This window comes from Coregonus lavaretus (assembly GCF_964263955.1).
Source record: "Coregonus lavaretus genome assembly, chromosome: 15".
In the NCBI taxonomy this organism is placed as follows: Eukaryota; Metazoa; Chordata; class Actinopteri; order Salmoniformes; family Salmonidae; genus Coregonus; species Coregonus lavaretus.
Window position 1 is genome coordinate 22,565,147 of NC_140002.1, and position 17,063 is coordinate 22,582,209.

The window sequence follows — 17,063 nt, forward strand, 5'->3', positions numbered from 1 at the left end:
CCACAACATCCCCACACAGTAGTCGCTACCGGACCACGTGCAGTAAAACCACATTCAGACCACATCTCCCTCCGGGTGTACAGTGAACCATATTCACACAGTACGGGCCCCCACCCCGGACTACAGAGGACCGGAGGTGTTTGCCCTGCGCCTTAAGAGGGGCTCTGCTGTGAAAACACATTGATTAATGAAGTCCTTAAGGATGGAGTGTGAGCAGCGGGGGACACCTGGAAAATCCCAATATCCCCTTTCCTGGAGGGTTTCCTGTCTGGTAGGCCGAGTGTAGAGGGGCCCGACGTTAGGGTTGAGTAGTACAGGGGTTCCCAAACTTTTTCATTCAGGCGCCCATTCCAGCATTGGGGAACATCTCACGCCCCTCCCTGCGCACGCAATGTCTATTTCTATTGGCACAAGCACTGTTCATGACACAATCTGTTCACACCCCTGTTGTTGGCGGAGAGAAAATATTGCAGGTTTAAAGCTTATTTCCTACAATTCTACAAATTTTGCCATGTCTAATGTGTATTCATGTGATATTTGAGTGACTCGAACATTCCTACAAAATCTATGGGCTAGAAAACGATAGCTGACATGGGTTAGTTGATCTGGACATTTCTGACAAGTTATAAACAGCTCTCTAAGGTATGCAATGACAAGAGGAATACTGATGATGCACTACCCAATTTTGAAATTTCACCTTGTGCATTCTACTATTAAACATGGGGGTCCTTTTTTTTTAAGGAACTTGTTCCGGCTTTCAACTTACTCTTGAAAGTTATAATAGTAGAATGCACAAGGTGAAATTTCAAAATTGGGTAGTGCATCATCAATATTCCTCGTCATTGCATACCTTAGAGAGCTGTTTCTAACTTGTAAAAAAAAAACTGCTCAACTAACCACTCCAACCCCACAGTTTGGGAACCACTGGAGTAGTAGAGAGTGGTAGCTTTCTCTCTCTTGATACATTAGCTAATGGCCACATGTTCAAGTTCAGGGGATCAGATTCAAGTTCAAATTCACAGCTCGCAAGTGTTGAATACAGAACTCAAATGTCATGAAGTTATAAACAAGACTCCCAGAGACTGTGGGAACAGTGCAGTAGGTTAAGGTGTTGTTGGCTCCACAATTCTTCTACCACTCATCCAAAATGCTTAATCATAAATACTGCAAATGTGCTGAATATGATCTAATCCATTGAGCTCACCCTGGGTGCATTTTGAACCCTGACACCTGACATTAAAACGTCACCACCTCAGATGACTTGAGCCCACCTCAGATGACTTGAGCCAGAGTGAACCGAAGGTGTGCAAATGGCCCCTGTAGTGGTGCTGAAGGTGTGTGAGGCAGTTTTCTGGACAAAACCAGGGGCCAGGGCCCTCTTCTCTCGGCCACCCTGACAATTCCATCGCCTGTCGGAAATTAGCCGTTAACTCCTCTGATCAGGCTCTGTGGCCGGGACGAGTCCGGAATGCTGCGATACGCCTCCAGCAATCCTTTCCTCTTCACCACTCTATCCCTCTCCCTCTATCCCTCTCTCTTCCCTTCATATCCTGTGCCCCCTTACTCCCAGCCCAATCCCCCTGGGCCAGCACGACATTTCACAGATTTAGCCCATTAGATTTTCATTTTCCTCCCGCTCTCTTTCAGCACAGCCAATGTCGCCTTGGAGATTGTTTTCTTTCCTCCTCCTTTTTTTTATCCCCCTCGCTCACTTACTCGCTCCCTCTTTCTCTCTTCTGGTGTAGTTGCTTAACCTTTCTGCGGCTGGAGAGGCAAAATGGCCCCCGGGGTTTGGTTCTTCTCACTGTGTGTGTGTGTGTGTGTGTGTGTGTGTGTGTGTGTGTGTGTGTGTGTGTGTGTGTGTGTGTAGGAGGAGAATGGAAGGCCATGTTAACACGGCCATTCTTCACACTGATGTGGCCGGGCTGCTCTTGTCACAATATTGCTCTCCGCTTTTATTAGAGTTTCCACCCACAACAACCACACAGACCCAAGAGACAATGATACTGCTGGACCCATAACACTCATCCACCTAGCTATCACAGCCAATGCAGGAAGTAACACATAATTTAGTAGAGCACCATGAACCATTATTTTCTATGTTACTGGTTACAAAGTCCAGGGACATGAAAGGGTTGGGATATCATACATACAACAACACTCCACATATGATCCCATTCTTCCCGACATACAAAAGAGGGAAGAAATAGCATTGTGCTGATATAGTGTTGTTGCCCCGTTGCTGCGCTCGCCCAAAATAGCGCTAAAGCTAACGTCTGGAGTGAAATGCTCCAGTTCTGTCCGACTGGCGCTACAACACACAGTCACACACACACATTGTATTCTGCTGCCAGGCCTGCCATGCTCTGCTGCTGAATCTCTCTATCAATTCAGTGCTGTGTTTATATTGCTCGGGCCCTGGCGCTCTGCTTACAGTGTCACCGTGGGGGTTTGCAATAATATTGTGGAGGTCCGCCTGTGCTGTCATTTGTAGCACTGTACAAAACTATAAATAGACTCTTTTGGGATGGCTTGCCAGTCGTAATATAATAACTTAGAGGAAGAGGCTTCTGTGAAAAAATAAAGTGGGTTTTAAGGGGTTCTGGTGATGAAAATAGGAGGTGTGTTCGTGTGGGATGTGTATTAGCCAGTCCCTGTTCTGCAGAAGAAGAAGGAAGAAATCTCATCTGACAGCAAGCCATTCGGGGTGTGATGGTGATGACATGGGCCGTGGCATATCATAACTAGAGAGAGAGAAATAGAGAGAGAGAGGGATAGAGACAGAAAGAGGATGAGAGAAAGACAGATGAAGAATTGAGAGAGAGAGAGAGAGAGAGAGAGAGAGAGAGAGAGAGAGAGAGAGAGAGAGAGAGAGAGAGAGAGAGAGAGAAAAGGCCCATCCCAGCCCGATGCCAAATCACAACACATCAGGGTGCCGGGGAGCGAAACGGGGCTCCGACTGAGCGGAAACGGCACCATCGAAAAAGCCCACCGCCAGCGCGCCCGAGACCATGTCACAGCGACGTGCCGGTTTCTGGTGGATGGGAGACACACACACACAACCCGCATGTGACGGGTTGGGGGGAGAGGCGTGAACAAACCTGACATCTATTGGTGGAGCGAGTTGCTGAGGTAATCGGACTGCCATCAGGGTTTACGGCTGCTCATTTGAGCGCCTGTCGACATGCGTTCTGTACGTGCAGGCCTACTCAAATAAATCAACAAAGATCGCTCAGATACGCAGAAACAGACACTCGCACAAATTACATGGATGTGTACACCCCCCCCCCCCCCCCCTTCTCTGAACAGATATACGCTCTAACACAAACACCACTTCTCTCCCTCCCTCCCTCTAATTTCCGTTCCCTTCTTCCTCTTCTCCTCTCATCTATCCTCTTTCCCCTTGTTCTCTCACCTCCCCTTCCCCCATCTCTCCCTCTCACCTCTGCCTCCCTCCTCTCCCTCTCATCTGCCTCTCACTACCCCCTCTCCTCCCCTATCCCTCCGCTCCCTCCTGCTCTCTCTGTGGGCCTGTCATGTGCTAGGCTGATGTTATTAATGTGCACAGCTCTGGCGAGGCTGAGGCCCTGCCTGCACCAGCTCAACTGGCTCTTGGCTCTGTGGGCACACACACCAACGCACACACGCATGCACACACATCCTGTCTATCTGCTCCACTAAAGACGGAGACTGGGCAAGACTGGGCGTGAGAGAGAGGGAGAGAGTGGGCGTGAGAGAGAGGGAGAGAATGGGCTCTCCATGGAACAGCTTGAGAGATTGTGTGTGTCGAGAGAGTGTGTGTGTCGGCGTGTGTGTGTAATGTATGTGAGAAAGAGAGAGGCAGAAAAAGAGAGTAGGCCCTTTACAGAACAGCTCAAGATTGTGTGTGTGTAAGAGAATATGTGCAAGTCTGCATATGTGACTTGTCCCACATTTACATTTTAGTAATTTAGCAGACGTTCTTATCCAGAGTGACTTACAATAGTGAGTGCATACATTTTCATACTTTTTCCCGTACTGGTCCCCTGTGGGAATCGAACCCACAACTCTTGCGTTGCAAGCACCATGCTCTGGCTCTACCAACTGAGCCACACGGGACCCCATGTCACTACTTCACAGGAGAGGCATTTGAACGTAAACATTTATTTTTTATTCAAATGCGTTTTTTTTGGCAGAAATGCCTTCTGGAAATGCCTTTCATGTTCCTTAATAACAAACTTTTATGCCATCTGAAAATACGAATACATTTGTTACATTACGAGCCTAGTTGGTTTAGCCACATAAAAAGACAGGAACTTTCCCGCCAGCCATGATTGGCTGAGATAATGGATGGGCTGGACATGCCGAGAGCGGAGTTCGGATTGGTCTGCCATGTAGCATGCTTCTGTCTATCATTTACATTTATAACATGAGCTGCTCAGTATGTGTAGGTTATCCTTTCTAACTCTGCTTTTTTGAAAGATATCACAAAGAACTGCAAAAGTGTTGCTAATGCTCTCCACTTTCTGGAGGACGATTGTGCCATGCTGACTCTGAAAATGAATCAGCCAGTGAGGAAATCCCTAATTTAGGTAAAAACATATTCATTGAACCAGACATTGTAGAGTATTCTGAAACGGCGATCAACAGTGTTGTTGTCACGGAAGAAGTTGACCGAGTTTTGAAATCAGTGGAATGCCCAGTGGAAGCCGAGTATGATAGCTAAGGAGATGGAAAACATTATGTGTAGGCCGTCATTGTAAATAAAAATGTGTTCTTAACTGACTTGCCTAGTTAAATAAAGGTAAAATAAAAATAAATAAATGGAGAACATTCTGGTGTTTGATTGAAAATATGCGGAAGGAGTCGAAAAGAGTACACACAGAAGGCTGTTGTATAAAACACCTGTCTCCGGATTACATCTTCAAACTAAGGGCAACCATGGCATCGGTGACAGAGAGGGAGAAGCATTCTTCCATGTATATGGGTAAGAGAGTCTAGCTAGCTACATTTCAGATATTATAAGTTTCTAATTTTGTCAGAAAGTCATTTCCATTGCAAGTTAATGTGTACTGTTAGCTAGCTAGCTAACGTTAGCTGGCTGGCTCGCTAGCTAATGTTACGTGTATGATCTGTGTAGTAATATTATTCGTATCTCAGAAACATATTTGCATGCTAGTTATAGCCTAATGTTAGCTAGCGAGCCAGCTAGCTAGCTAACAGTACGCTTTAACTTAAAATGAAAACGACTTTCTGACAAAATTAGAAACGTAGAATATCTGAAAATGTAGCTAGCTAGACTCTGTTACCTGTATACATGGTACGCTTCTCCTTCTCTGTCACCGATGCCATGGTAACGTTATGAGTTGGGATTATAGTTCATTGTTTAGCTAGCTGGCTAGCTACATGTCTAAACAAAAGACTATGCAAGTAACCATTACCCTGTACTGTTTACATCTTCTGTATCCTGTGCATGTGACAAATAAACTTTGATTTTATTTGATATAGGGTCTGTTTATCAGAGACGGTAATGTGAAGAACAACATGGCCTGCACCAAAGTCAAATTAGGATATAACGTTAGGCCAACAAGACAGTGTCCAAGTTCTAAAATTCTCCGGTAGAATGCCCTCCTTTTATTTCGTCACACTCACAACCGTAAGCTATTTTCTGTGATTTTTAACTTGTAAATAGTGATATTGTTGTGAGTTTATTTCCCTGTAATAATGAATTAAAACTAGCTAAAGTTAAGACGCTGTCAGCTTTCATTTGGTCATTCTTTGAACTGGCTAGCCAGCTAACTTAACATTAGCTAGCTAACAAGCTAGAAACGAACCAAAACATTGTTTAGAAAGTTGCTTTTAGTTGCCTGGTTTGCTAGATTGACATATACTAAATTCATTTTGAAACGGATGGGTTTATTGGTGTTAAAATACATCAGTGATGCTATTTTGCACCACCAGCCTGATGATGTCATGCAGCCTGTCGTTTTTGTGTTTGATGTCAGACAACAATAAAATGTTAATGATGTCACTGCGACAACTGTCTACAGACATCTCGATAGACATAGTATAAACCAGCCTTTAGTCTTGAAATCTTTGGTTGTTTAGTACACTACCGTACTCCCTCTGTTTAGCATGTGGCCTCAAATGTGAATCCTTAAAGAAATGGGTGGGGCTAAAGCTTAAGAGGATGTCAACGATGCTGAATGGGTGTAGACAAAGAAGTGCTCTCCAGCAGGTGTACCAAAACATTCAAGGGCCATTTACAAGTTTATTAACTTTCAAATCAGAATTACTTTCCCATTGTTCCTAAACTGTAGTGTATGATATACCATTTTCTAGCCTCAAGTTTTATCCAATGTAAAAAAACACAATTTCAATTTCGTTACATAAGACTGAATCGAGCTGGTCGGTCACATATGTGTTTGTGTGTGAGATAGCGAGCGTAGGGCCCTCTGTGGAAAGCACCAGAGCTGATATTTGCGGAGCCTTCTCGATCAATAGGACATTAATCTTTAAAGGAAACAAAAACACAGGCAGGCGCGCTCAAAGAGCCCAGCTCTTCATGATCTAAGACCTTTCCCATCCAATTTGGGCTGAGGAGAAGCAACAGACTGCTGTTTTCTTAACCGCACGCACACCTTCAATGAGGTCATGCAGGGTGTGTGGGTGGTGGGCCTGACACTGCAGTCACTAGCTATATGGGGTGCAGTTTGTCCGTAGGGTGAGGAGCCAGGTATGTCCAAAAGCATTGGATGACTGATTCATTCTCTGTTCAAACACTGTATTTTACAGGAACCTGATGTACTATGGGGTGATCTAAAGATAGAGGTAAAGTGCCCTGAAAGCTGGAGCTACCTGGGCAACCGTGTGTGTGTGTGAGCATGTGAGTGCATAGCATGTGTACAGTGAGGGAAAAAAGTATTTGATCCCCTGCTGATTTTGTACGTTTACCCACTGACAAAGAAATTATCAGTCTATAATTTTAATGGTAGGTTTATTTGAACAGTGAGAGACAGAATAACAACAACAAAAATCCAGAAAAAAACGCATGTCAAAAAAGTTATGAATTGATTTGCATTTTAATGAGGGAAATAAGTATTTGACCCCCTCTCAATCAGAAAGATTTCTGGCTCCCAGGTGTCTTTTATACAGGTAACGAGCTGAGATTAGGAGCACACTCTTAAAGGGAGTGCTCCTAATCTCAGTTTGTTACCTGTATAAAAGACACCTGTCCACAGAAGCAATCAATCAATCAGATTCCAAACTCTCCACCATGGCCAAGACCAAAGAGCTCTCCAAGGATGTCAGGGACAAGATTGTAGACCTACACAAGGCTGGAATGGGCTACAAGACCATCGCCAAGCAGCTTGGTGAGAAGGTGACAACAGTTGGTGTGATTATTCGCAAATGGAAGAAACACAAAATAACTGTCAATCTCCCTCGGCCTGGGGCTCCATGCAAGATCTCACCTCGTGGAGTTGCAATGATCATGAGAACGGTGAGGAATCAGCCCAAAACTACACGGGAGGATCTTGTCAATGATCTCAAGGCAGCTGGGACCATAGTCACCAAGAAAACAATTGGTAACACACTACGCCGTGAAGGACTGAAATCCTGCAGCGCCCGCAAGGTCCCCCTGCTCAAGGAAGCACATATACATGCCAGTCTGAAGTTTGCCAATGAACATCTGAATGATTCAGAGGAGAACTGGGTGAAAGTGTTGTGGTCAGATGAGACCAAAATCGAGCTCTTTGGCATCAACTCAACTCGCCGTGTTTGGAGGAGGAGGAATGCTGCCTATGACCCCAAGAACACCATCCCCACCGTCAAACATGGAGGTGGAAACATTATGCTTTGGGAGTGTTTTTCTACTAAGGGGACAGGACAACTTCACCGCATCAAAGGGACGATGGACAGGGCCATGTACCGTCAAATCTTGGGTGAGAACCTCCTTCCCACAGCCAGGGCATTGAAAATGGGTCGTGGATGGGTATTCCAGCGTGACAATGACCCAAAACACACAGCCAAGGCAACAAAAGAGTGGCTCAAGAAGAAGCACATTAAGGTCCTGGAGTGGCCTAGCCAGTCTCCAGACCCTAATCCCATAGAAAATCTGTGGAGGGAGCTGAAGGTTCGAGTTGCCAAACGTCAGCCTCGAAACCTTAATGACTTGGAGAAAATCTGCAAAGAGGAGTGGGACAAAATCCCTCCTGAGATGTGTGCAGACCTGGTGGCCAACTACAAGAAACATCTGACCTCTGTGATTGCCAACAAAGTACTAAGTCATGTTTTGCACAGGGGTCAAATACTTATTTCCCTCATTAAAATGCAAATCAACTTATAAAATGTTTGACATGCGTTTTTCTGGATTTTTTTGTTGTTATTCTGTCTCTCACTGTTCAAATAAACCTACCATTAAAATTATAGACTGATCATGTCATTGTCAGTGGGCAAACGTACAAAATCAGCAGGGGATCAAATACTTTTTTCCCTCACTGTATGTGCTTGTGTGTTACTGTAAGTTAGTTTGTGTGTGTGTGTGTCCCTCACCTTAGGCCTCCTCCAGGCACCTGACCATGGACACACACCCTCTTGCAGCTGTGCACACACCTCCCCAGGTGTTCAGTCAGCCTCTACCCTTCACGTTGGGCCTGACACTGCAGTCACTAGCTATTCTACCCACTGGCCTACTTTTTCTCCCTCTCTGCAGTCCCTCCTTCTCTCTCCCCCTCTTTCTCTACTTATTCTATCTCATTCAATGGGGCTGGAGATGCACGAATAACACATACATAGTCACGCAAGCACACACATAATGTATACTCACCTACACACACAAACAACAAGCACACATGTACAGTACTGCACATAGAATGAATAGAACAGACGAATCATTGAATTTCTATGCATTTAATCCTATCTGATTGGCAAGATCCAGATAGATAACTTTAGAAAAACTGTCCCCAGGAGGTATCACATGGAGGTAGGAGAGATGGGGTACACACACACACAAAATTAGCAGTCCACATAGCCCAGAAGTGTGCGATGGCTCTGGTCTGTACTGTACATCAAAGTGCAGTTGGGTGTTTGGGGGTTTTCTAAAACGGGCTCCACTGGAGCGATACACACGGTGGTGTGCTGAGAGCCAGGTGTACTGGAGCCCTCAGCCCCCTGGCAATGCTAGCTACCTTACATATATTAACACACACCCACGTGCAAACACGCACGCACACACATACCAAAACACCTCACTCCATTTAGACGGCAGTTTTCTAAATGGATAGGATCGTATTTGCCTCCATGGAGTTCTTAAAAGCACTTTAGTCAGTCCAAAGGTTAAGATGAATTCAAATTGGGCTTTCAGCAGTTCCCCAAACAGACTACAAGCTAACTATAGTTTGAACATACTAAACAACAGAACACTTGAGTCTTGCTCACTACCTTTAATACCTGTATATATTTAATACACAAGTGATGAACGCTGGCTAAAACGACAGCAAAGGCAAAAAGGTCAGACAGAAACGCCAAACTTCTTTGTTATTTGCAAAAAACACATTTACAATTCACACATGCATATTAATACACACTTGTACATGTGTGAAATAGGACAAATAAGCACCCAGCAAATTATTATTATTATTAATGTCAGCAAAAAGCCATCGTCGACCGTAAATAGCCAGAACGATGCATTTTGCTGTATGAGGATAGCATTCATTTATACAGAAAGGGATCCCAGGTAAGTCATTTGTATCTGCTGTGTATGTTGCAGGGTGAAGGTGTTTTTGTCTCTACTGTCCGCTAGGAGGAGCATCCATTGTACTGTACTGTACTGTACACACACACACACACACACACACACACACACACACACACACACACACACGGTCATACCTCCAGCTGGCCTATTATCAATGCAAAATTAGAGACACACAGAGACACAAACACACACACACAAAACGACCTAATGCTCGAGGCACAGCAGTGCGTGTTTTGCTCTCACACACGCACAGGGCACACATGAAAACAAAAGCAAGCTAACTCCTCTAGGTAAGCAGGTGTGAGTGTGTGTGTGTGTGTGGGTGGAGGAGGAATAAGTCAGTCAGTCTACGCCTGATCCAGGGCCTGTGTGTGTTTGCATGTGCCTGGGCGGGCGCGCTGCTCAGCCGAGCAGTAAATGGGGAAGGCTCAGGGGAGGACGAGCCAGCAGTCGCTGCGCTGATAATGTGTGTGTGTAGGGAGGTCTGTGTTGTAAAGCAGTGCATTAAAATTTCAGATCGTGGCATGCCAACACTGAGGCCCGGGCTTCTGTCTGCATCAATGGAGAGCCCCAGGCGTGACGTGGGGGGAGGGAGAGAGGAGAGGAAGGGGAGAGCGAGGGATGGGGTTGGAAGAATCGGGGGGATGACAGACACCTTGAGGGCCATAACAGTGACATTCCTCCACAGACGCATGAAAAGGGGAGGAGGAAAGGGGGAGGGGAAGAGAAAAGGGGGGAAAGAAGGAGGAAAGGTCAGAGGAGATTTAGGAGGGTGGGTCGTACCCAAACGGCGGAGTGAACTGATAAGTTCCATTATCGCGCTTCAGCGGTTCTCTCTCCTTCTCAAACACTCCTACTGTACACTTGAGCCCCTACCTTCTTTTACTACAGAACGGAAGGACAGAGAAAGAGAGAATGTGTGTGCATAAAAGAAAAAAGGGAGAGAAATAAATAAATATAGCGAGGGAGTATAAAGAGTATGAGAGAGGAGTATGAAAGAGAAAGAATGAGAGAGTGAATGAGCAAGGAGCAAAAAAGGAAACAGAAAGAACAAGGTAGCTAACGGAGAGGAGTAGAGTGAAGAACGAAGGAAGAGGGGAAAAAAGTGGGCAACAGCAGTCTTGTGAGGACCAAAGAACTAGAGTACACTACAGATATATCACCTCATCAAGGCAGAAACACAATTGAGAAGTCAGACATGCTCGGGTCTAAATTCAAAATCAATAGCACTGACAGGGCTTTGGCTGCTCTCGCCCAGCAGAGTCCAGTTTTACGGCCATGAAGACAGCAAGTCACAGCTGCTCTGAGGACATCAAACAGAGCTGTTTCTGAGAGCTAGTTGCCTTTATCCTTCCAGAACTCCAGAGTTACAACACAGAGACAACACATTTACAGAGCAGTCGTTTGTCACAATGCCACTAGCTATTTATGTACCAAAGGTTTCAAAGTGAATAGAAAACTATAAATAAAAAAACAGGATAAAAACTGCATAGACCTATGCAAACAAAAACAATTCATTAACATAGACATCATATAGCCTTTATGTAGATGATCTCTATAACTGCAGCTGGACAGAGTATAAGGCGTTGGGTAGAGACAGAGTGTGGCAGAGGGAGTCGTCTCTGTGGGGTTGTGGGATTGAAGGGGGCCTCAGATCAAAGCACTGTGGCTGGGGCCTCCGAGGACTCGCATCCGTCTCCTCCTTTCTTTTCTGCTCATTACCACGCGACACACACACACACACACACGCACGCACACACACACGCATGTTTATTTAACATACGTGCCGCCTAACCCCCGTTGAGACAAGTTGGCAAGAACCCGCTACTCTCTCATATACAGCTCAACCCCTCCATAGATGAACGCACACACACGAACAAACACATACACACACACAGTTTCTACCAAAGAGAGGTGGAAGAGACAGCCACAGGCAGACACACAAGGGGGCCCGGAAGAAGGAGAGTGTATGTGTAAGTATGTGTGTGTCCGTGTGAGAAAGAAGCTGCACTAGCACTGCATGGATTACATAATATACTGTAGTGAGATGGACACCAGGACCAGAGCAATCCACAGAAAACATAGAAACTGTGTGTTTGAGTGTGTGTGTGAACATGGGTCTGGCTACCAGCTGTGACCATTAATGCACCTGACCCCAGAGGGGGAGAGAAAGAGAGAGAGAGAGGGAGAGGGAGAAAGAGAGAGATAGGACCCACCAACCCAGCAGACACCCCTCCTAGCACCTCCTGATAGCCCTCCTGACAACCCATACACGCCCACAGAGGACACACAAAATCCAGAGATTGTGCTCCTAATAGACTCAAACAGGAAATTTGTGCAAGAAAACGAACTCTTTCCTAAACACAAAGTGGCTAAACTGTGGTGTCCAAACACCCGGCGAGCCCTGGAGCTGCTATCAGAGGACCGACTAGGATCCTGCAGCCACATAATAATACACACAGGCACAAACGACCTGAGGGCCCAGCAGAAAGGAGTGGCCACAGACCTCCAGGGAGTGATTGAAAAAGCTCCTTCCACTTTCCCTAACACATGAGTGGCCATCTCCACCCTGCTACCATGAAAAAACATTCACCCTGCCACCATACAGCGGATGAATGCAAGCATTTCTCGTGACTGTGCCTCGAAACCCAATGTTTACCAGGCCAATAACCCCACCCTGGATTTGGACAGCCTGTACAACTAGGTACACCTCTACAAGGCCACTGTCCCCAACTTTGCCAGGACCCTGCAAGATATCGCACTCAACCACAGCCCCAGCATCTCACACATGAGCAACAGAGCAATGAGCAACCCGCACAGACCTGTAAGACTCCCACCCAGCCCTGCACCCAGACCACAGTACCACCAGTCCTACAAGAAACATGGTATAGAGGAGATGGAGCCACTGGTTGCCCTCTAGGTTACAGAGAACTGGTAGTCCCATCCACCAAACTACCAGGAGTATAACAGGGAAGTGACTCAGGGGGTATGTTAATTTGGGATAGATCAGACTTAACCCACTATTAAATTAATCATAACAGGAGGATTTCACATCTGGTTAGAAATGAATAGGGAAATGATCTCAAAAGAGAGAAATGTCCTCCTGTGTGCTACCTACAGTTGAATTCTGAAGTTTACATACACTTAGGTTGGAGTCATTAAAACTCGTTTTTCAACCACTCCACAAATTTCTTGTTAACAAACTATAGTTTTGGCAAGTCGGTTAGGACATCTACTTTGTGCATGACACAAGTAATTTTTCCAACAATTGTTTACAGACAGATTCCAGAAAATTATGTCATGGCTTTAGAAGCTTCTGATAGGCTAATTGACATCATTGGAGTCAATTGGAGGTGTACCTGTGGATGTATTTCAAGGCCTACCTTCAATACTCAGTGCCTCATTGCTTGACATTATGGGAAAATCATTGACTTTAATGCAGGGAAACTTAAATCCGTTCTACCTAATTTCTACCAGCATGTTAAATGTGCAACCAGAGGACAAAAAACTCTAGACCACCTTTACGCCACACACAGAGATGCATACAAAGCTCTCCCTCGCCCTCCATTTGGCAAATCTGACCATAACTCTATCCTCCTGATTCCTGCTTATAAGCAAAAACTAAAGCAGGAAGCACCAGTGACTTGGTTAATAAAAAAGTGGTCAGATGATGCAGATGCTAAGCTACAGGACTGTTTTGCTAGCACAGACTGGAACATGTTCCGGGATTCTTCAGATAGCATTGAGGAGTACACCACATCAGACACTGGCTTCATCAATAAGTGCATCGATGACATCGTCCCCACAGTGACCGTACGTACCCCAATCAGAAGCCATGGATCACAGGAAACATCCGCACTGAACTAAAGGGTAGAGCTGCCGCTTTCAAGGAGCGGGACTCTAACCCGGACGCTTATAAGAAATCCCGCTATGCCCTCCGACGAACCATCAAACAGGCAAAGAGTCAATACAGGACTAAGATTGAATCGTACTACACTGGCTCTGACGCTCGGCGGATGTGGCAGGGCTTGAAAACTATTACAGACTACAAAGGGAAGCACAGCCGCGAGCTGCCCAGTGACACAAGACTTCCAGACGAGCTAAACCACTTCTATGCTCGCTTCGAGGCAAGCAACACTGAAGCATGCATGAGAGCACCAGCTGTTCCGGATGACTATGTGATCACGCTCTCCGTAGCCGATGTGAGTAAGACTTTTAAGCAGGTCAACATTCACAAGGCCGCAGGGCCAGACGGATTACCAGGACGTGTACTCCGAGCATGTGCTGACCAACTGGCAAGTGTCTTCACTGACATTTTCAACATGTCCCTGACTGAGTCTGTAATACCAACATGTTTCAAGCAGACCACCATAGTCCCTGTGCCCAAGGACACTAAGATAACCTGCCTAAATGACTACCGACCCGTAGCACTGACGTCTGTAGCCATTAAGTGCTTTGAAAGGCTGGTCATGGCTCACATCAACACCATTATCCCAGAAACCCTAGACCCACTCCAATTTGCATACCGCCCCAACAGATCCACAGATGATGCAATCTCTATTGCACTCCACACTGCCCTTTCCCACCTGGACAAGAGGAACACCTACGTGAGAATGCTATTCATTGACTACAGCTCAGCATTCAACACCATAGTGCCCTCAAAGCTCATCACTAACCTAAGGACCCTGGGACTAAACACCTCCCTCTGCAACTGGATCCTGGACTTCCTGACGGTCCTCCCCCAGGTGGTAAGGGTAGGTAACAACACATCTGCCACACAGATCCTCAACACGGGGGCCCCTCAGGGGTGCGTGCTCAGTCCCCTCCTGTACTCCCTGTTCACCCATGACTGCATGGCCAGGCACGACTCCAACACCATCATTAAGTTTGCCGACGACACAACAGTGGTAGGTCTGATTACCAACAACGATGAGACAGCCTATAGGGAGGAGGTCAGAGACCAGGCCGTGTGGTGCCAGGATAACAACCTCTCCCTCAACGTGACCAAGACAAAGGAGATGATTGTGGACTACAGGAAAAAAAAAAGAGGACTGAGCACGCCCCCATTCTCATCGACGGGGCTGTAGTGGAACAGGTTGAGAGCTTCAAGTTCCTTGGTGTCCACATCACCAACGAACTATCATGGTCCAAACACACCAAGACAGTTGTGAAGAGGGCACGACAAAGCATATTCCCCCTCAGGAGACTGAAAAGATTTGGCATGGGTCCTCAGATCCTCAAAAAATTCTACAGCTGCACCATCGAGAGCATCCTGACTGGTTGTATCACCGCCTGGTATGGCAACTGCTTGGCCTCCGACCGCAAGGCACTACAGAGGGTAGTGCGTACGGCCCTGTACATCACTGGGGCCAAGCTTCCTTCCATCCAGGACCTCTATACCAGGCGGTGTCAGAGGAAGGCCCTCAAAATTGTCAAAGACTCCAGCCACCCTAGTCATAGACTGTTCACTCTGCTACCGCACGGCAAGCGGTACCGGAGTGCCAAGTCTAGGTCCAAAAGACTTCTCAACAGCTTCTACCCCCAAGCCATAAGACTCCTGAATAGCTAATCATGGCTACCCGGACTATTTGCACTGCCCCCCCCACCCCATATTTTTACGCTGCTGCTACTCTGTTAATTATTTATGCATAGTCACTCTACCCACATGTACATATTACTTCAACTACCTCAACTAGCCGGTGCCCCCGCACATTGACTCTGCACCGGTACCCCCCTGTATATATAGTCTCCCTACTGTTATTTTATTTTACTTTATCTTTTTTTCTCAACACTTTTTTGTTGTTTTATTCTACTTTTTTATTTAAAATAAATGCACTGTTGGTTAAGGGCTGTAAGTAAGCATTTCACTGTAATGTCTGCACCTGTTGTATTCGGCGCATTCCAAGATGGCGTAGCAGTGCGGTCGCTTTTATTTTTCGTCCTGTGTAAATATCCCGTTTCTTGTTTTTTTTGTCTATATTTCTCAATTTTTTACTTTCATTCTTTAACTAAATATACTTTCCTGCAACCCGCCTCACCCAACGTGGAAAGGATTCTATTATTTCTTTATAACTTTCATCAAGAACCGTAAGCTGAAAATAGTGGCTACCTGTTATTAGTCACCGTTAGCGTCTTCACCATTGTCCGTGGCCTACACTATCCACCAGCCAGCTCTAGCTCTAGCCTGGACAATTCGTCGGCCAGTCTGCACAGCGTGCTATCGACCCAGCGTGCTATCGACCCAGAGCTTATTGGACTTTCTGCCGGAATCACTGGACCCTAGCGCCGGATCATCACAACCAGCTAGCTAGCTGCAACCTGTTGTTGGCTGATTACCATTACCATTGCCCTATAGCAAGCACCAGTTAGCCTTGAGCTAGCCTCAGGCCCATCTCCCGGCTATCTACCTCTCTGTCAACCGGACGGGACCTCCTAGTGTTGACACTGAGCCCCGCCGATCCAACACGACTGGTTTGCCGACGAAATAGTCTGATGTGGTTTCAACAGGCTTCCCGTTGCGACGACAACGATGCCAGCCCCGGCCCGCTAGCACACGCAAACTACAACTGTGCTCCCTGCTAGCTGTGCTGAAGCACCAATTTGAACTGCTCTCGGACTCACATATTGCTGTTCACTGGACCTTATGATCATTCAGCTGCACAGCTGATGCCTGCTGGACTGTTTCTTTACACGGTACCCTGTCCTGTTTATTCTGTTTAGTCTTAGCCCAAACGTTATCGCTATTTCCAGTTGTGTCTTAGCTCTCTCTAATAACACACGTGACTGCTTTATGCCTCTCTCCCATGTCAATTATGCCTTGCCTATTGCTGTCTGGGTTAGTTCTTATTATACAATTTCAATGTAGAACCCCTAGTCCCTCTCAAACTGCCTCATATAGTTCCTTTGTTCCTCCCCCCATACACGCCGAGACCGGCTCAATCGATGCCTCCAATGACGCTATCTCTTTCATTGTTACCCAACGCTTAGGGTTACCTGAACTGTACTCATATCCTTCCATATCATTTTCTGTACATAATGCCCTGAATCTTTTCTACAACGCCCGGAGAACTGCCCCCTTTATTCTATGTACCCAACGCACTAGAAGACCAGTTCTTAAAGCCTTTAGTCGTATCCTTATTCTAGTCCTCCTCTGTTCCTCTGGTGATGTAGAGGCTAACCCAGGCCCTGCAGCCCCCAGTATCACTCCTACTCCCCAGGAGCTATCATTTGTTGACTTCTGTAACCGTAAAAGTCTTGGTTTTCTGCACATAAATATCAGAAGCCTCCTTCCTAAGTTTGAGTTATTCACTGCGTTAGCACACTCCGC

General features: G+C 46.2%; 1 protein-coding gene across 1 annotated transcript in view; it reads right to left on the minus strand.

The window, feature by feature from the left end:
• cux1a (cut-like homeobox 1a) overlaps positions 1–17,063 on the minus strand; it is a 237,913-nt gene that overhangs the window by 82,342 nt on the left and 138,508 nt on the right. The gene's annotated exons all lie outside the window — the stretch shown is intronic.